Below are 22517 nucleotides of genomic sequence, written 5' to 3' on the forward strand. Positions count from 1 at the left end.
AGTATCTACTTTGCCTAGTTCATGATATTATGTATCTACCTGCGCCGGTGTCAAGAGTAGGATGTCCAGGAGTCCTTCGTCGTCGTCGATAACAATAATTAATTGTATGTGTATATACTGTGTATTCGTTAGGTTAAGTTAGGTATACGCTCCCAAGGAAAGGAAAAAAACTACCCCATTGGAATAATGTTATGTTATATAAACGCTCGTCGAAATGCACACTACAAACACATAAGGACGCCTGTAAACATTTAGTGTGTCCTTCGTATTCAATTATTAAATTTTAATCCATTATACACATTATGGATAGGTGCACATTGTTTCACACGGCCTCACACACCTTCATCCTTCTCATGTCTTGTACCCTCTAAAGACGTAGGGATACGACAACAGTTAATCGCCATTATATTATTATATCGCTTACGTTTAGGGCGGATGGGCTAACCTGCTTCGCACTAATTTTCTGAGTTTGAAGTTTGAGTTTTTGTAAAAAATATTTTTTGTATTGTTTGCAGTAGTTTCATCAATTATACTTCATTACATTAAAGTAATTATTTTTTTGCGAAAAATCTGATTTTTACCATTTGTTTATCATATTATCTAGTTATATACCTGCATTTAAGTATTTTTGATTTAATAAACGAATGTAGAATAATTTTCTATACATTTATTTTGGAGTTCGGACGCATAAAAATCGAGTGTTGAACAAAATGATGTTTTTTAACATCGAACATTTACTTCTGTAACAGTGTATTGTAGACCACAGTTGTTGAATACAAATTGATAAACAGAAGGAGTGGACAAAATAATAAAGTGGTATGGTGCCTAGATGCTGAATAAGTCTGCCCTAGGAGATGAATTTCAATTATATTTTATTTTTTTGCCTTTTCTAAGACTTGTGATATATCATTTGGTATTGATGCTTAAACTTTTTAGTTTAGTGGCCATGTATAATGAATAATGATATTGCAAAATACGAGTAACTTAATTACCTACAATATATCAGTTTGGTAGCCATTGATAAATTGTTGAAAAAATTAAAACTATATAAGTTATATTTTCCATCAAAAATCATTGGTTTAATGTTTATTGTACTTATATAATTATGTGTTGTACTGTTGTAACAAATAAAAGAACGACGTAGACCACTAGACAAAGCGAAGTCTGCTAAGTATAAATATCGAGGGGAAAGTAATCGAGGTTGCAGGTTTTATACCCGTCGGCAGGGCGAAAACGATAAAACAATCATTCAAAAGAGTTACTTTGAAAACAGTTGTGGCGCCAGGATTTTTAATGTGGGGGCAAGTCATTTGTACTGTATGGCCAATTCAGAGATTCTAAAATAGTAGTAATAAGACCACTGTTATGGTACCTATTGAATATTATATCGTACGTTTAAGTATTTTTTAATTAATCAATTCTTTATATTTATGGTATTTAAAGTAATACGATTAAACAATGATGTTTACTGCATTAAAAAAATTTGATTTCCACATATTAAAATCAAAATTACAGAGTTTTTTAGAGTAGGCCCTTGGTGCATTTACCGATTGAAGATAATATTTTTAGGTTTACCTATCTACTTAGGTATAATGTTTCATGTCTGTATGCATATGGTCGCTGGTGGTTTTCAGATGGTACAAATAATTTCATATTTAATTTTCAATGCAATACTAAAATATTAACTATCAACGACGTATATTATAATGTTATATAATATATGTAGACTTAAGCTATAATCAACGTTCTGAAAACAAAACCCCAGAACACCACTTCCCTTGCAGAGTACCTACGCCACTAAATATATATTATATACCTCTGTCGCGTAAGTATCTACCTAGGTACCTCATTATAATACTATTGCGTAGGTAAAAGCCGTAACACTTAGATTCACCCCTACCCATCGTTGTATATATTGGAATCCAAAAACGGCCAACGACTTCTTCAAATCTGCAATAATAACAATATTCCCTTTGATATTTGCGTGAAATTTTCGCCTAGGTCAAGTCATGCCTTCCGAAGAAATGAAAATTTAATATTAGAATAAACATCCATAGTTCCATACATTGTAATAATATTTTGAAGTTCTGGGCCAATGGTGTCATCCGAGGCGAGTGTAAAAAACGAAATGTTGCTTGTACTTCAGAAGTAGTGTTATATATTATTTTATTACATAGTTAGATGGTGGACAACGATATTAAAACGGCATATTTTTTCAGGCGTGATGTTATCGTCGTTTGACGTTGTACTTCAGTTGTAGGTGTGTATAAGTAATAAGTATATATAGTGCCGCGACACAGAGTAATTGCAATTGCACCATCTTTATTAATATACAGGGTGAAACTTGGGTGGTTCTCAAATTACCGGATTCACCGATTTCTCAATCGGCCAATGTCTTAGAAATTAGTAAAAAATATATTTTTTTTTAATTTCGAGAACGAATACGCTTACGTGATCATAGCAAAGCTTAAAATAGCGTGTTAATATAAGTATAAATCCTTAATAAGTAGTTAATTAGAAATACAGTAACTCTTAAGATGTTGCCAGTTTCAGGATAAAGAAAAATGATCCTGTATATTATATTATACACGCGATACCTAATGTCTTCCGGAGTGCGCGTTTTAAGATGTTTCGACTTTCGAGTGATGTTCTTCTTTTATTCTGCAGGCAGCAATGTCGCGTGTCATATATACCGCCTCGAAAGTTTCCGTTTGTAATTTCATGCGTGAAAAGAAAGCACGAACCTTTTACCGGCGTCGCCACCGCCACCACCACAATCGGGCTCGTCGTCGTAATGGAAGTGTTTAAACGACGACGAAGTAAGTACTCATACAGTGTGTGGGACGTGGGTGTATGTGTATACGTAATAACTAATAGTATCTGATACTTAATAGTATAGTAAAAAATAATAACATTTTATAATACACGTATTAATATGCGGTTTTATTGTATGCTATTTACTTATTTACAATTGATCACGTTCTCAAGTAGGTAACACTAAATTACTCGACTGAATAAAATTTTTAGCTCCCCAGAACGTTCACTCGAAATTAGACTGTTATTTTTATAATTATATTTATAGCAATATGTATGCTTATTTGTATAAATAATTTTCATAAATAATGATAATGATGATTAGTATTTACCTATTTAAAATAATTTTTAAAACTTTAAACTATAGTCCTCAATTTTTGAAATTATTAATCAAATAAAGTTAAATTAATAAAAAAATATATGTATAATGTATATTATATACACGAGGAACAAAGAATAAACATCAATAATTTGATTAAAAATTCTTAAAATAATGTAAATAAAAAATAAATAAATTGGAAGACACAAAATAAATACTGACAATAATTCGTTATTGTCTATAGTTGTTTTGGGTATAATTATGATTGATTCTAATGAAGGACATTGTACATCCATTTTTCATTGAGGTTATTTTAGTTATTAGCTATCAATAAAGCTTACCACGTTTATAAAATGTAATCCCTGACATTTCTTATATATTACATTAAAAAGCCAAATATATTATATATAATTAATAATAGGTATACCGATCTATTTTTAATGAGGATCTTTGGTCATTATAACTGTCAACATTTCTACATATTTTTTATTAATTCTACGCTTTCAACTAAGATTATATAAGCCTACTTCTATAAATATTATACCTATTTAAAACGAAGTTGCTTGTGGATTACTGGGTTATGTACTTATTATATGGGTACTTAATTAATACTAATACAACATTACTGTTATGTACAACAGTAGTACTATTGTAATATTATATTATTATTAAATAAACATTATAGATAGTGAGGTACATCAAATATGTATCATAATATTCATAATATTTGGATAAAGTTGTGAAGCGAGCAGCGCACACAAACGCATATTATGTTTTGTTGTACAGGTCTATGGAAGGAAAATGAAAAACAAAAAATGATTAAATAGGTACCGAGACTAGTAATAAAAAATAAAAATAAATAATAACGACTGTTATTACTTATTGCAAACGTTGCAACGTAGTGAATTTACTTTTTTTTTTTTGTTTTTGTTATCAACTTCATTATATTATATAGGTAGGTACAGCTAAAATGTATGTTTGTAGATATATTATTGTTATATTTTCGATTGCTTTGAATTCTCGAAAATAGCTACCTACGTATACATGTGTATATTATAATAATATGATGATGTATCAACGTCGAAGATCAATCGATCGACATTCTGTATGCGAATATAGTGAATAAAATTGTACTGTTATACCTACCTATTGCCGTCGAAGCGCGGGTCCCAACGGTGGTGTTTTTCACCGTCAATAACTTACTTTCCTATACTCGTTTTCTTTCTCGGAAAGCTCATTTTTGCAAATCATATTACTGCGTCATAGTATTATAGAAGTCCCATTTATTAACTTTCCTTTTTGTTCGGCGAATTATAATTTGTGTCAATACAAACTAAAGTACAACAATTAATATTATTTGTTATTAAAATTTAATAGTTGTTTTAATTAATTGCATTTCAATAAATTGTCATGCAAACTTTTTAAATACAGCCTGCGCTTTCATTATACCGATATTACAAGTTGAATTTAATGAGTTATTATCGTTAGAAATAAAAAAAAGCAAATCTCCAAAAATAATGTGTATGATGTTGTATGGTCTCTGAGAACATGACTTATACAAGTGATAGATTAAAATAATATATGTGATATGTTTAAAAAAAATTAGTTCAATATAAATTAACCATTTAAAATATATTATTTTCATATTGAAATAGAAGCTGTAGGTACATGTCGTTTCCGTTCAGAATCATTATTCGTATGCAATAATTTATCTCATTGAATTTAAATTTAACACGCCCATTATAATAGTGCAGATCTACACTGAGGACCCATACTCCAGGAGTATCACTCCTGTCTCCTACTAATGACGTGTAGGTATACACTAAACACTATCAAAAGTCAAAACATGAGTACATGACTATTAAACTGTATCAAAGATCAACTTTCCTATTTAAAACAAAAAATTATTTCTGAGAGGATTATTAGAAGATTTGATGAATTATGTTTCAAATTTGAGTCTACCAATAGCCCCAGGAGCAGCCGGACAACTGATTGACTCTGAATCTTTGAGGAAAACTAATTAATTTAAGCATGTAAATAGCACTAATTAGTTCATTATTTTATTCAGTTTGACAATTAATGGTAGGTACCTACCTACGTATCTAAGTATTATTATTTCATGCTCGGATAAATACAATTAAAATTTTGCAAATTATAATATTACGCACATTATTTTAATACTATACATAACCCAAGTGAACTCTGCAAGCTTGAAGTGTTTGTGTAAGCAATTATAATTTATAACTATATAATATATTATTGTTATTATGATTATCAGAGCACCGTCACGATATACGATTGTAATATAATAATATTGTCCTCCGCTTCACCACAGCACTGTACATATCTCTACAAAGCTGAATAATATGGGCCAGTAGCCCATAAACTACTTGTCAGCTGTCGCCGACCGGCACTCACTACACACTCACTGTTATAATTCATATAAATATATTATTTTGTCAATGTTCATTTTGTATAGGTGTATAGGTGTCGATATTAATATTATTCCCATCGTTCGTTCGTGAATTCGGCTCTAATAAGTAATAGCCCCTTTTATAATGTATGCAATAAATAAATACCCGTGCCCTTCGTAGCTGCTCTAATTATTGCCAGTAATATCAGTTGTTCTTTATGTGTTTATATTTTATAGTAATTAGTACCTCCTCTCATCCTATGAGTAACGACTGTAAAATGAAATAGTGAAAGTGTATATGATTATTTAACTATTATATAGGTAATTTTAGTTTGTCTTGTTACCGGTTTTACAATATATTTTATTGGGTGGAACGAATTGTAGCTCTACTATCAGACAGTTCGATGCAATTTATTATTAATTAAATACTCATCTACACAATGTCTGATGAAGACGGGCTTACACAAGAATTTTGTTTCGCCATAAGTACTTAAATCGTATTTTTTGTATATTTATATATAGTTAGTAATTGGATATAGAACATAAAATAGTTATAATATTATGATTGGATTTAATTAATACGTGGTCCACTGGAAATTTAACAAGTTGAAAATTTAAAAAAAAAATATAAATATAATGTTATAATATATATTTATCTGATTTATAATAGGTATGCCTAGAAGACGTCGACGAGATTTTAGTACAATTCACCAATAAATTTTACCCAAAAATGATAGGTATTAGACATTAGTCTTTAAGTCTCGCCTAAAATAACATAATGAGATAGTTCTAGAAGACACTAAATATTATTGACTAGGTAGTTACTTATTTCTCCGCCTCACTTTTGCCCACGAACACATTTAATAATTGATATTGTAGGTATATATTGATGGGCCTGAATATTGCAAATATTATTGTTGAGCCTCGAGGGCTAAGGTTCTTATTTTAATATCATTAAGTTTATTTGTGAATTATGTATTGTTACTATTGTATCATGCATAAACATAAACATAATCAATATTAAAGATATTAACTAGGTTAAGTAAACATGTATGCAATGTGTAATACTATTTAGTATTAAATTTTAGCCAGTGAGTTTTAGCAGATGTAGTTAAATATAAACTAGGTTAAGTGATAATATATAAGTGCTAGGGCTAGACAAATGTGGCCTGTGGGGTCAGTCGTCAGTGGTAGTGATCGTGTGACTCGATTACCTCCTGCAGACACCAGTGTTAATTAAATGTGCTTAAAATATTATTTGTTCGTTTATTGTGTATTTGTGTACATCGAAGTAATCGACGGAAGCCTACGACATTGTATTGATTATTATTAAATGCAGCAACACATAATAAATGAGTATAAAACCATATTGTATCCCAGTTTATAATGTATTACAAGAGTAGGTTTACACATAAAAACCTGCAGCCGTAGAGTAGATTAGCTCAAGGGCTCTTATATACAACTATAAGATAACTTAAAAATTACAGTAAAATAAAATACAAATATAGAATTAGCTGTAAGTACATAAATACAGTGACATAATGTCTAAAATAGAGTGAAGATTGAAAGAAATATGAAGGGATGAAAAGAGTTAAATCGAATTTGTCGTTCAACCTGCAGAGCATGACAATCAACTAAAATATGAGGGAGGTAGCAGATACACTCATTTGTATGGAATGTACGAAAATAAGGTGAGTCGTTTAGTCCAAGTTCAAAAGAGTGACTATTGGTAGTTTTTATAAAAACAAAATTGGAAATGTTGTATGTTGTTCCGATGTTTGTAAGCCTAAGTCAATACAATGTGCGACTTTATGCGAAGTGACGTCCTCTTAGAATCTAAATCAAAATGTACCATCTGGGAGTGCATTATAATATATTAATACAAGCGACCTTTTACTCCGTGCGTTCCAATACGTTGCGACCGTGATATAAATATTTTATATTATGAGTGTATTTATGCTACTATAATAGTAGTGTAGTAGTAGTATGTAAGATATGAACTAAATACATTGTTCACACTAATATTACAATAATATATTTAATTGGGGGGGGGGGGNGGGGCGTCTGCAGCACTGTTCGAGATTGCTCGGCTGATAATAATAATTCAGAGGTACATGGGAGGAATTGTATACCTATGCATGGTGTAATGTAGAACAAAATAGGCATTTTTTTATAATAGTAATATAATCTATTGAAATGAAATCTATATGGTATTTTTGGTACCTGCCTGTGTAGGTAAATACAATAAGTGTTACTATGAGTGTTACTGTGTAACACTAAGTTATTGTCATACACAATTCACAATTCACAAAATATTATAATGATAATCATATGTATTATTAATATAAGAACCTATTAGCCTTATAGATGCTTTGTATTAATAATACGAAGTCCTCTCAGTCTCTTAGCACAATATAATATGGAACCTATAATAATAAAATACCTATTTATAAAATCGGCAGCATAATTTGGGCACTCGGAAGTCGCAACAAAGTCGGTGGCGTACAGCCTTCTTCAAAGAACATACATACACAATAGTAATTAATTATAAATAAACAATTGTCACACTTGTGAATACAAATTAATTAATAAATTGTGCGACTATTCGAGCTCAAATATGCACGTCTTTGATTAAATGATTATCACAGGCGTAGGAGAAGATGCAGATGTAGGAGCTATTGTATATAATTACCATTAAATATAATTTATGAACATAAATAAAGAACAGATATAAATATATAATTGTAGTCAATTATAGCCATTACGTAATATGCACAGGTGTTTATTTATTGCAAACGTTATAATATGAACGGACAATCGGAGTCGCATTCACGATCGAATGATGTGAATAATATTAATATCGACGTTATGCAGACCGAACATTTACAATTAATAATGAAATTAATTATAATTTTTGCGTGAGCACTGGTGTGTACCGTTCGGTGACAATGGTCAAATGGTCAAAATAATGTTGACTCATCTTCCGCTCAATAGAGTGACTCAGTGATATGTATCATGCATGTATTTGAGTAGGCACAGATGAAAATAATATGATAAAAATCACTCTCTGATGTTGATGATAATAATAATAGTAATATATTTTGTAGTTATAAATTATAATTATGAGCACAAACACTCCGGGATCGTGGAATTTGCTGGGTCATTGTATAATTTGCAAATTTGAATTGTATTCATTCGGTTAATAAATAACAATACTAAACTATTTGTCATATAGGTACAGAATAAAATTAATAATAACTTATAAATTGTATTTTTAATTATTTATATAACTTATCTTGAATTCAGTGTTTCACAGTCAGGTTGCTGGAGTTATTGGTATAGTTTGAAACGATACGAAAGTCAAACTGATTTTGAGTTTGCATAATGATTAATTGATAACATTTTTAAAAAGACATCTGGAAATAATTAAAAAAACATGTTAGATTGGACTAAATTATGATAGAGAATTAATGTTTTTTAAAACATTTGGACTAACAAAAGATGAACCAATAGTTTTTTTACGTGATTTATTTTACCTATTTGTTTGTTTTTCGATTGATAAATATATTCAGCTATACCTACATGTAAATAATTCTAAATATTTCTAAATAATTCTAGAAGCCTGAAAGTATTTATTATGTTTGTAAATAGAGTGACATAATGTATTTTGTAATTTGTAATTATAATAATTCAATTGGGAAAATTGCAACATATTTACTATTCCATAGTACTGATTCGACATTGATTTACAAATAATACGCTTAGCGGATTTACAAAATTAAATACATTTACGGAATCTCATCATTCATCCCTCAAGTATATTGTTCTATATTAGTATGATAAAATGGTTAAAAAGTATTTACAATTGTATCTTCTTTTTGTTTTTGTATACTATCGTGACTTAGGGTTGCCCATCCTTGTCTTAAACTTACGCAAAAGACACTCTTCCGCATTAATTAGCGTTAACATAACAAAACGCTGAAGTCAAAATGCATTACATAAAAACAAATGGGGTAACTTAAATTTTTTATTTAACAAAAACAAATATAAAGTATGATCAGTGTAATGGTGTTTAATAATTAAATTTAAATTACTCTCGGTTAAATTAAAAACATAACAAAATGAATCTCGTTATCTTCTTAAAGAAGAATAAGGTACCTAAATAAATAACAGATATGCGGAGGTCAGATAACTTTTAATAAAACAGCTAAAATTTATATAATTTATACCTACTTAATTATTTGAGATAATACCTATGTTAATAATAATTATCTTTTAATTAAAGGCCTCATGAAAAAATAACTCCAAAATAAATTATAATAGCTGGTATAGGTACGTTTTTTTAATTGCATAAATTATAGATCTACCTATCTCTTTAGTGGTTAATGGTTATTACTTATTAGTTATTACTTACTAATTTATACATTTGTCAAGAAATATATTATATCCATAATGAAATACACAAAAACACCATAATAATAATTCTACATTTAAAAATAAATTTAACACTAAATATGTGGTTTTGATGAATAACTTTTAGAATGGATAAAAACAAAATAAAACAAACATACAATATATATTTTATACAACATTCATTTGGAAAAGGATATTGATTCAAAACATAAAACTAAATTTAAACAACGGAATTTAAAATAGTGAAAGCATGAGATATTTACCTATCAATTCACAAAGACAAATTCGATTTTGTTCATCTGTCTTCTATTTACTTCAAAATGAAATTGCGTATCTACTTGCCATTATGTTGACTGTAGAAATATTAGCGTAGCTGATTAAACAGGTCCTCAATACTATATAGTGCTTAAACACTTTAAACACGAATACACGATGGATATTTTTTTAAAAACGCGATTAAAAAAAAACAACATTGATTGACCAAGTAATAAAGTGTATTACCTAATTCCCTAGGACTTAACATTATGACAAGGCACAGTAGACCCTACATTAAACTCCTTTGGGTATAAATGAATACAACTTTTGGATACACCATATGTCTATATATCTCTAGAAAAATAACGTTTGAGTATACGTTTGAGCACACCCAATTTTTAAATAATATAATGAAATAATATTTTGTTTTATTAACTGTTTATTTTTATAGCTTGTTAGTGTTATCCAGGACCAGAAAACACCACAAGGAGGCTGGTTAAAAAAGAAAAAAATATTTTACGTAGTTATGTTTAATCACTTGTCATAGTTTTAAAATTATTATTTATTTTGATATATGATGTTTATATATTTTTATATATTCTTTACTTCGAGTTCGGTGTTTGGTACATTGTTATTTGTTATAGTACACATATAGGTTATCTAAATCAGTAATATATAATTAAATCGTTTAATATTTTACCAGTAAAATCGGATGGAAAAATGTCTAAAAACTAATGATTAAAAGAGTTAGTGTATTAATTGTGCGGAGTAACAGTCCGTAATATCTACTGTTCTAAAATAATAACTAATAAGTAATAGTAAATAAAATAATAATTCGTTTTTTAATGAATAGTTTTCGACATAACGATATATTACAAATCAGTAATCGCCATTCGCCATAGTTATGATTGAACATGCTTCATTACTTTAGAGAGTATTAATGACGGACGATATAAAATATATAATTATGATACCATGGTCCATCGTCCATCGCAACTATAAATCCCCGGCGGTCCGTTCAGCCATTTATAATACACATACATTAAATATATAATATTATACAGTCCACGGGGTCTGCGGAACTGCTGTAAGGGATAAATATTAATGTCATGTGTGCAAGGGGGAGGGGGAGGGGGTGCCCAATTTTTTGTGGAAAAAATTAATAAAACATTATCTATTATATTACCTACAGAGTTATTTAGATTTTAGATATCTTTGTCGTACATTGCTGTTATTAATTTTTCAAAACCATTCCGTGTTGTGATTCAAAATACATAGGCAGTGAAATTTATTATTATTTATTTCACCGAGTGAAATATGTTTTTATAGCTGAAATATTTATAAAATTGTACTCTACAATAGGAACTAGGTAGTATAATATTCTGAATATTCTATATATAACGTATCAATGACTAAAATTGTGTCTTATTGAGTAAGATATTTAAATGTTAAATAATTAAAGCAAGTACATGAAATACATCAAAATATTGAAAATAAAACATATTATATAAATTTTAAATGTCTTATGATATAAAATGTTCTTATTATAATTTTGCAACTAATATTTAAAGCTAATTATTATTTAATGTAAAACAAAACACAAATTTAAGTTATTACACGAAATCTAATTTTTGATTGTTAATTTTTGCAAATTTGTTAATAAGCAATAGAATAGAAGCTACAGAAGCTATAGAACCGCTCTATAATTGCAGGTTTAGCCGCATTTCCTTATTAATATGGAATAGCGCTAATCCATATAAGCGTTCTTAGCCCATTCTCGAGCGAGACCACGTTTTCAATTTACAGAATACAAGCATAAATTAAAGCAAATAGCAAATTAATTGACTAAAATGCAATTTAGGTGAGTGTGTCTTAAAAAAATATTGCAAATCGTATTTGTATTTTAATTATAGCAAAAAGAATAAGTCACATCATAAATTTTATTTCCATAATCTATTGTTCTAGTATTTAATGGTTTTATTATAGCGACTAGAAAAAAGGTGAAATTAGGTAATCAATATGTCGTATAGTAAGAGTCGAATGTACCTCGTGTAGGTCCATTATAATGGATGTGTTAAATTTGATTTTAATGCAAACCAAAAAATCAAAAAAAAAAAACATAAATCATTGCAGAATAAATTAAATTTCTCTTCTCAGAATCTAAAACTAATAAAAATAATTTTTCCTAAATATCCCAGAAAATTTCCCTCATCAACTCCTAATCCTCAGACAGGTACACCAGATAATCTAGTGTATATAACATTCTTATTATTCGATTAGGTAGTTAAATACTGATATACTTATCGCTTTATTTTAAATTCAAACATTCCTTTCTTTTTTTAATAAGCATATTGCCCCATTCAATACAACATCATTGTTGTACCAATATCATAATTTATAAGATATTGTATAATACCAATGAGGATGTCGGCACTTTTAACAAAAATTATTTATAATGAACTATATTTTATCAATTGTATAATAGTACGGAATATATACCTACTGCTATGTTATACTATACTATAATATGGTATACTATACTTTCGTTTTGTAAGAGGCTGTTTTTTTTAGATATTTTGTATATAGAATTATGTTTTATTTTATAGTTTTAGGTTTCCATTCGATGCATAATATAGGGAAGAATATCCCTCGTGGGCGTATGCCTAACTATAAACGGTGTCCGTGAATCATTTTGGCTCCGACTGCCAAGGATATTTTTGCGCCCATAAAGAGGGATAGATTTGCCCACCCACCACCCACCCCACCCGGTGGTCCGCAGACACGTTCCGGTAAATCGTTTATAACTCCAACTCGAAGACCTCTCATATCACACGTGTCACGGGGCATTTACGAGTCGTCGTCGACGGCCACGGCGGTGCACCTGAAACTGTGCAAGTAAGTGCGTAACATTTTTCGGGCGCCCAGGGACAACTATATTATAATACGGTGCACATGCTGCAGCTATCCCTCGGCGGCTACGATGTGGCCTATATACAAAACGCGTCACGGCCAGAAGTGAAAATCCGAAATAAAATGTTTTCAGAGGTGCTTGTTTGGATAATAATATATAAAACAAAACATTTCCAGCTGACTGACTGTAGACATTAATAGAATTTCAATAGCATCACTTATATGAATAATACCATAATCTATATATACTTGCCCAACTAAATAATAAACGGTAAGGTTATAATATTACTTAATGTATGTGTAATTCAGGTACTCGCATAATATGCCTACCATGTATTTTAGTAAATTCATCATCTTAAATTGTTTTAAATTCATTGAAATAATCACATTCAATAGTATTAACAATTAGTATAATAAAAATCAACGTAGGAACGTTGAACGTGTATTTTTATAATGTTAAATTTAACTGGGATTTTAGGTATAATCTGCAGGATCGAGGATCGAGGATACGTTTAAAAATATTTGTTAGATTATGTATGTACTTATACCTACTGTACCTATATATTTTTTGTTGATGTTCCATTTGGGTATTATATTCAAATACAGCATTGATATTTAATTCATATATTCATTCAATATCCGTTGAGGATAAGCTGATTTTTTGTATATTTTCTGAATTTTCTGACTGAAATTGTATTATATTCATGACATCCTATTTAGGCAGGTACATATATACTCAGTGCACGCTTTCGACGTGACTTTTGCCTTTTTTCGTAAGCATTAAATCTATTTTTCTGGTTTATCTATACCTACTGACTATTTATGTATAGTTAGTAGTCATAATTTTTTTTTATGTATATTTATTTGTAATAATAAAATTACAGCCACTCGTGATATTATTATGAATAAGGCTATTTAGGTCTAGTGTTTATGATGACTCGGTGTAGAGATTATCATTGACAAAAGTAAACAATTACCTCATGTTAAATTCATATTCTATTATGCAAAACTAGATGTAAAATTGAACTTTTAAAATACTTTCCAATCAAAACTTAAATAGAAACTAACTACTTGGTTATTCAATTAAACGATTTTTGCTAATGACAATAACTAAATAATAGTCAAATATGAAAGCAATATTATGTGTTTCAGAACTATAAATGAACTGATTTAAAATATTTTGTCGTAATTAAAAATGTTACCAAACAATTACATGTGCATCAAACGTGAAAGTAATTTAGTAATAACTTGAACGAAATAATGTTTAACACCCGGGTAGGCGCATTCGAATGTTCACAACGTGTTAGAACAGTAACCACGCGGTCAACTAAATAGGATAATTAACAAACTTTAAGCTCTACTTAGCGATTTACGAAACAAGAACAACGCAACATACGACAGCACACCAAACTCGATTTAAAAAAGTAATAGTATCAGGAAAATACAACGAATAATAAAAAGACAAAAATATGCTGGCTGTTTATTAATCTTATAAAAAATGTTAAATTAAGTAAGTAGTATGTGTTTGTTCCACCTGGTTTCATTTTAATTTCTTACCTCGGTAACCACTCTGTCTGGTAATACTCCACTCAAACAATCAGCAAATACCTACCTACCAACATTCCAGAGAAATCAAAACTTTTAAATTTTTTTATACAAATTGAAATAATCTTTCAAGTTATATTAAAACACACAGTTTAGTGGATAAAAAAAATAAATTTCAGTTTAATACATAAAAAAATCAAAAGTTTTGTGCTTTGGTAGTCGGTAAATATTTTTGTGTGCAGAGTGATAAATTGACTGCCAGATATTGTAATTTTTTCTGTATGTTATACGAAGTAATTTTTTTAGCATATTTTTGCTCACCACACACGGCGTGGTTACCGCGCGAGGGAGTGAAAATGGGGCCAAAAGGAACAAATACTGAAATACATAATACTATATTAAACTACTTACTTAGGTATCTATGCTATAATCGAGTCTGCTCTCATATTGCCAGACGTCTGCATATACCCGTCGCTGTCGTGGGAATAATAAATTTGCCACTCCATGGTATGAAAAATGCTAGGTACTCGGTTCCAGAGAACAATGTTCAAGTCTTCTTTGACACCGTAACGAATATTAAAATAGGTTTGATATTATGCAGACATGTTGTACGGGGTTTTGTCTGATTATATTATTATAATTTAACAAGTCGATGAACTGTGGTCGTGGTCAGTGTCGGTGAGGTGATAGTTTTGTTTTCTCGTATGGACGTTTGAGTTGTAAAGTAACAGTTTGTTGTTGTTGTGTCGTTACGATAATAATCGGGTCCGGGAGATTTTAAAATTTAACAGTATTATAATATATTATTACTCTGATATAAACCATTAGAATGAACCAAAAACATCTGTCTTGTACTAGAAGAATACTAAATTATATTACCTAGCACTTGGCAGAATAAAGTATTGCATATGGAAATCAATATCCGGAAAATACCTCCCCATGGTCTAATATCTCAACTATTGATAATATTATACTATTGACCCACTATTAAAAGAAGTGAATATGGGTATCCCGAATTTATTATTTTGATCGGGATAAGATTATAATTATATTGTTAGACTTTTTGATTTTTAGCCAAAAAGAACAAAAAAAAATATATTTATATATATAAACACTATATTATTCTTTAATTATATAATATTATTTTGTAGGTGAAGTAATGTTAGTGGACGCTTCACTCTAGCCATTAAGCCTATTGTACATTTTGTAAAAATATATTACATTACTCGTTGTATTTTTTATTATACAGACTATAAATATTCTATTTCCTTAATCATAGATTATTATTACTATGACAGAACGACTAAAATTTTAATTTCATTGACAATTTAACGATGGTAAGACGCAAAGCCATGTCTCAGCAATGGTCGTTGTTCACCGTTTCGGTGGTGACTAAAGTCATTATAAGTACAGCCTATAGTAACCGACGCATAGAAAATACTATAAAGGTGCACTCCCGGAAACAATATTATTATTGTTGTACAGAAAGTCGTGTAGGACACATCGCAAGTGTAAGTTATCATTACTACGGAGCACGACAGTGATCGTGTTTCCGGAGAGTTTCGTATCGCGTGTTACGCAGTGCTCGCTCACTAACTACCTAATTATTAATGATAGCTATATAATTGTCTCCCCGATTCCCTATATAGGTCGCATTTAATATTTATACATTTGTGTGTTCATTAAAGAACGTACTTTCAATCATAAATTAAATTATATTATTAGAGTTATTACCTTCGTCTTAGTTTTGCAATAAAATAATACAGGTATCTATATAAATGCATTTATTATAATATAGCTGTAAACGGTAATACAATTATTTCTTAATGTATTCGTTAATCACGTGGGTACTTACTTATTTAAAGTTAACCTAGGCTACCTATAGAATATAGTTTTTTAATTGGTGCCAAAAATAGATTTGCACAAAGACAAATAAAATAAAATTCATTCTGCCATTATACCAGAAAAAAGTTGTATTGATTTTATATAATATAATAAACATTAATCATATTATGTACGTACTTACAAAATCATACTACTCCGTGATAAAAAAAAACTCGAACAAAAGGAAAATAAACATTGAAAAAGCAATTATAGGATTAGGGGGAAAGTGAATTTTTATGAAAAACAATAACAACCGTAACAACAATAACAATTACCTAAGAAATAAGAGTTATTAAATAACTCTCAACATATATATTACCTTTATATACTTGTAAATTGAAATTAATAATATTCTATAATAGTTTATTTTGGGTGTCTACTTTTTAAAACAAGAACAATTTCCCATAAATATTAAAATGGTTGTTTGTCTATAGCGCCTATAGGTATCTACTCACAAACTAAGTATATTTTACATATTTTACGTTCAACTATATAGTCGTGATAATACACATTTTATTTTCTTCGTTGTCCTGACAGTTGTATCTTAAACAATTATTTACAAAACGAATGAAATACGAAACATGGGGTGTGAACAAATCGTTATTCGGAATATATACAGCTTATAAATTCTGCATCTCGAGTCTATGAAATTTTTTTTTCCCATCTCTTCTGACTAATGATATTAACGCGGCGTAGAGATGTTATAACAATTCATAATAATAATATCATAAGCAGCACTCACGTAGGTGTGGCGGTGTTCGGCTTGTTATTACGATGATTGGTTATAATATTTTTAGTGGGGTTTTTTTTTATCATTTTCGTAAAATCACCTCAAGTCCCTGCGGTCGGCCTGTGTATCCCTTCGCGTCCCAGATTAGATTGAAAGCGATGTCCCGTTGAATATTTCATCTCGGAGTTAAAATGTTATAGCAACGCAGCCTTTGTTTTACACGCTTCTTGGCCCGTAAATTGCGTTCTATATTCTCTGTCAGAATTCTATCTGTCTCTCTGCCTCTGCCTCTGTCTATGTCTCGTATCTATCTCCATCTCCCCCCTCTCTCTATCGCTCCATCTTCCTCTCTCCTCTCTCTCTGTCTGCTGATTTCTCTTTCTCACTCGTTTTCCAAGTGCGGCCACACCACTGCACACGCCATTATTGCGTTGTTGTTATATCATATATTTCGGTTACGCTTGCGTTCTGCAGGTGCAGGTATTACCAATTTTCGCGGACTGCCTCGGAAATGGGTTGTATTCACGTATCATCGCTGTGTATAGCCATAATATTATAGCACGCATTCGAGAAATCTGCGTGAATATTCGGTACCACCACGTTGTTACACCTACGAGAAAAGTTTGAGCTTAAATTGTTCGACGAACGCTCGCGTGCATTTTTATGCGTTCGTTTATCCGTTTCTATCTATCCGATTGGAGTTTTCACCTGTTTCAGCTATTAAGCGGAGTCTTTGCACCTGCAGCATAAAGAAACTCATCGTAGTCGAAAAATCACTAGTCTAATTTCCACCGAAACCGAGACGATTATCTATCGTTTTTTGCTCCAGTATGCACTTCTTCGGAGTTCCATAATTGACTAATTGAGTAATGTCTAAATTATTGTCAAGTCCTTCTCTTTGGGATTACAATAAGATAATAGGTTCAGTCTAGGGATATAATATAGGTAATACCTAATATTACATATTATTATTATTTCTTTACAACCGGCTTGAACACACATTCGTTCGTCTAAATTATATTTTTGTCGAACTTATTGCGACTAGCCATACATGTATGCAACACAGAGTAATTATTGGGTAATTTTTTAAAGTAAAATTTATTTTAATTGGAAATTTAACGTGTTACTTTTTTTTATAAGAGTGCATTATTTGTATAATTCTCAATTTTTGAATTAAGTTGTAAGAATTTTTCAAAATATTCGAGTGACATTATATATAGATCAGGGGTCTTCAACCCTTTTATGCAGCAGGCCACGTATTATTTTTTAATAATCTTGCGGGCTGAATTCCTTGTAAAAACATGTATTTTATATAAAATTTCAGTTTTATTATTACAATTTTTATGATTACATTTAAAATTACAAATTATTATTATTAAAACATATGTAGTGATTACAAATTACCTATTATTATTATTATTAAAACATATTCCCGATAGCGATGGCTTAGCCGTTATAATTTTATTGAAATAGAAAATATACATGCTAAATTTCAAATGTGATCGTGGGCCGCATATTATGAAATATTATGCCGCGGGTTGGAGACCCCTAATATAGATGATAATAATATCTATTTGATATTGGATAAGTGGTAGATGGTTGGGCGAATGGGTGGATTTTAGGTTGCTTATTTATATTATTTTATTATAAAATATCAGCATTCCATCCTTTAATAGTCAGGAGTCTGGACGCATTATTAGGGAACTATTTTCATATATACACTATAATATGCCATTTAAGTAGGTAGGTACCTAAGGATATTGGTATATTATGGTTATAAGGCGTCCATTTTTTTGCCATCATCAGTCCATTTTTTCTCATCATAATATTGTGTACTCGTAAGTCCTTGCAGTGTATTTTTATTCGTTTTTACATGATGAAAATATTAATTTGGTTTTTATTTAATATTAATATGTTGTGATTTGAGATAGGCATACGTATGTTGTCGTGATACGAATTCCAAAAATTAGCTAACAATTTATAGATTAGGTACAATGTATTAGATTCTTATGAATTATGCATCAAATGATGGAACCGATAAACTGACCTTAACAACATCGGTTCAAGTGGGGGGGCTTTGTGGAAAAGCTTCTATAGCACCTCCCCAGTTTCTTGTGTGTGGGATAAAAATAAACAATACAACTTCGTACAAATTCAATCTAAAATAATAGAAAAAAATTTTTTTTTGAAATTCGTATATGCTAAAGTATGTCTACAAGATATGAATATTATAATATTATATCAGTATATCGACTGTTGCATTTATAAGTTATGACATGGTTATTATTAGATATTTAGCCACTTTATAATTGTAAGAGCCTGGATGGCTAAGATCTGTACTTAAAACTCTTAGGAGGATTTATCATCTCAATCACCACTGCCCCCCCCCCGTCTGATTTTCACCTATGCTGACAGTCTACATTTTTCAAAACTTCTCGCTGAGGTTAGGTTATGCGTATTTTGGTATCTTACTGCCTTCGAACTACGATGCCGTGACACCCCTCGTTTAATGTCCAACGCACGCCAGAGCAGAACAGTAACGGATGACCGTTTCCCTTGATTTTTTCTTATTCTACGTCGGTCGTTTATATCCGTTGCTGTTGTGACCTGTGAACCTTACCGTGTATCTGTTGGACGTGTTCTAAAGCTTAATCAAACATCGGTCGACAAATCATCAGGTGCCTTCGTTATTCCCGTGGTACAACTCGACGTTACAGGATTGTACATTCGTTGTTTTATTTTGAAAACAATTCAACCGTATAAGATATCTAGGCAATTCCGAAGGATTAAAACAGCATTTGATTTTTGTAATTTTGGTCAATATAAAATACATAATTTGCAAAATATTTATATAAACAGTTAATATCAATAAATTAATATAAATGCCACGTAAATATGTTAATCCCGAATGATTCCAATTATAATAATGGTGTAGTATTATTATTACTTAGCTACTAGGCCACCTAATTATAAGTATTTAAATTTATAATATATATATAAGTAAATAGAGTGATTATATCGAAAGAATTTAATTAGTCGATTAATTATGATCACATAATAAATAAATGATCAAATTTTCGTTCAGCAGAACACATTTTGTGTTATTTGCTTTAATATTAATTTTAACTGATATATTATGAAACTTGAAATTGAAAACATTATTTGTGTTACTGCTTCAATATTTTATAATATTTAAATATTTAAGCCTGTAAGTTCAATTTTAAACTGTTGTAATATTACTTATTACACACACTACGTATTATAATAGTACATAATATAATATTTTTAAAAATCAACCAAATTACAAAAAATATTGAACAAATGTATAATAATAATATTATTAATCGTATGTTTAAAAATGCATTGTTTTACATTATATTATTAAAGCTTAAATACAAAAATTTTCTCTCTACTCTAGCAGTAAACAAAATTTACTATTGATCACAAAATTAAGATATGAATATTTTTATCTGCAATATTATTTAATAGCCATTCGGGTTTGTTTGTCCGTAAAAAATCGTGGTTTGACTGTATTATTTTCCTCGTTATTATTTTTTTTTATAGGATATTGTGTATGACTTTGAGATTTGAATAGCATTAAAATTGTTATCTTATTTTTAAATTTTACCTCAGCTTTTAAAGCGTTTAATATAGGTATGAAGTATAAATTTTAGAATGGACTATTTTACACACCCGTCGACTGTCATCTATAATATTAATTATTATGAAGGTATAGACGTTTGAATAAGTAAAAATACTAAAATTTGTACATGAATATTGAAGAAGTCTCTCTGATCTTGAGTGTACTTCGTTATGGAGTAGGTCACCGTACTGCATGTGTTAAATTCTTTGAATTTAGTGATAAATCATTATATACGATGGAAAACGATTTTGAGCATAGACCGTCTCTGTGAGCATCAGTTTTTAACGACATTTTATTAAAATATGTATTATTTAAATCACTATTAGTTATTTATTTTTATATCACTAATATTAATGTAGGTTAAATTAATTATGATTTAAAACAGAGTTTTTCGTCCCAATTATTTTTAAAAGTACTAGGAATTTTTACTTTGACCCCTCAAAGTAGCAATTAGATCTAATTCGCTATACCACAAACAACATGCGAAGTTGAATATCTATACATTTTTTCTAATATAATAAGTTCCAAAAGACAAAAAAAACGTATTATCATTGTAAAACCAATAGGAAATAGATACGCAATCGTCTCTTTAGGAATTTAAAAAAATTGAACTCGCCTTAAAATCCAATATGATTATATAGCCTGGTTAGGGCATCTTATAATATATTTAACATTAAAAAACGGTGGTTTAATAAAAAACCATAATTTATGTTAGATAGTTTTGTGCGTTGATTAATGAACCGTCGTATTTTAAATTTAATGCTCTTACTGTAGGGTAGTTTTGAACACGTGTGTTCAAATACTTAAGTTTCAAATGAGCATCTTTATATTTACACTGTAAAATATTATTGTTGTCATTATTTCGCTAACGAGGTTAATACGTTTTTGTACCGTTGTGTAATATTTCAGATAAGAATCCAAGTGTATCGTTAACATTCCAATAAATATTTTGGGATAAAATCGAATTTCCTTTTTGAAATGTTTTCATTGCTATATGCCCAGCAGTTTTTACCGAATGATAAAATTGAAGTTTACTCTGCACCACATGCATACTGATTACCTCGTGGTAGGTACTATAGTGTACTTTATTTCTTCTATACAAATTCAACAAAAGGGAAATTCTATGAAAAATGAAAATCTCATTACAACAATAACAGAAATCGGTGACCCCATACTGGTACATTTTGGCTAGCGTATAATTAATTTTGACGCCATGTGGTATTTTAAAAGATGTACAATTATAATTAGAACTATTGATTATAATGTATTATTATTGAATGTTACTAGTTTCAATATTTAATTATATTTTATAGCACTGTTAAATATACCATAATAACATAATAATTATATGGGTTAAACATAGATACAGCATATTTTTTATCAGGGCCGTCATTATACTGTAATGACATTTGTTTATTGTGTATTTTAGAATGTAGACCTTTCTTTTTGCCGTTCTATGGTTCAATGGTTGGTATGTGATATGGAAAATATTGTCATTTGTGTGAAAATTATAATATCATATTGTTACCTATGTATACTGGGCTTTTCACTGAGCATGTTTACACCCTCTCCATTTTGCCTTTAGTTATTA

Source organism: Myzus persicae, unplaced genomic scaffold, assembly GCF_001856785.1.
Source record: "Myzus persicae strain clone G006 unplaced genomic scaffold, MPER_G0061.0, whole genome shotgun sequence".
NCBI classification, from domain to species: Eukaryota; Metazoa; Arthropoda; class Insecta; order Hemiptera; family Aphididae; genus Myzus; species Myzus persicae.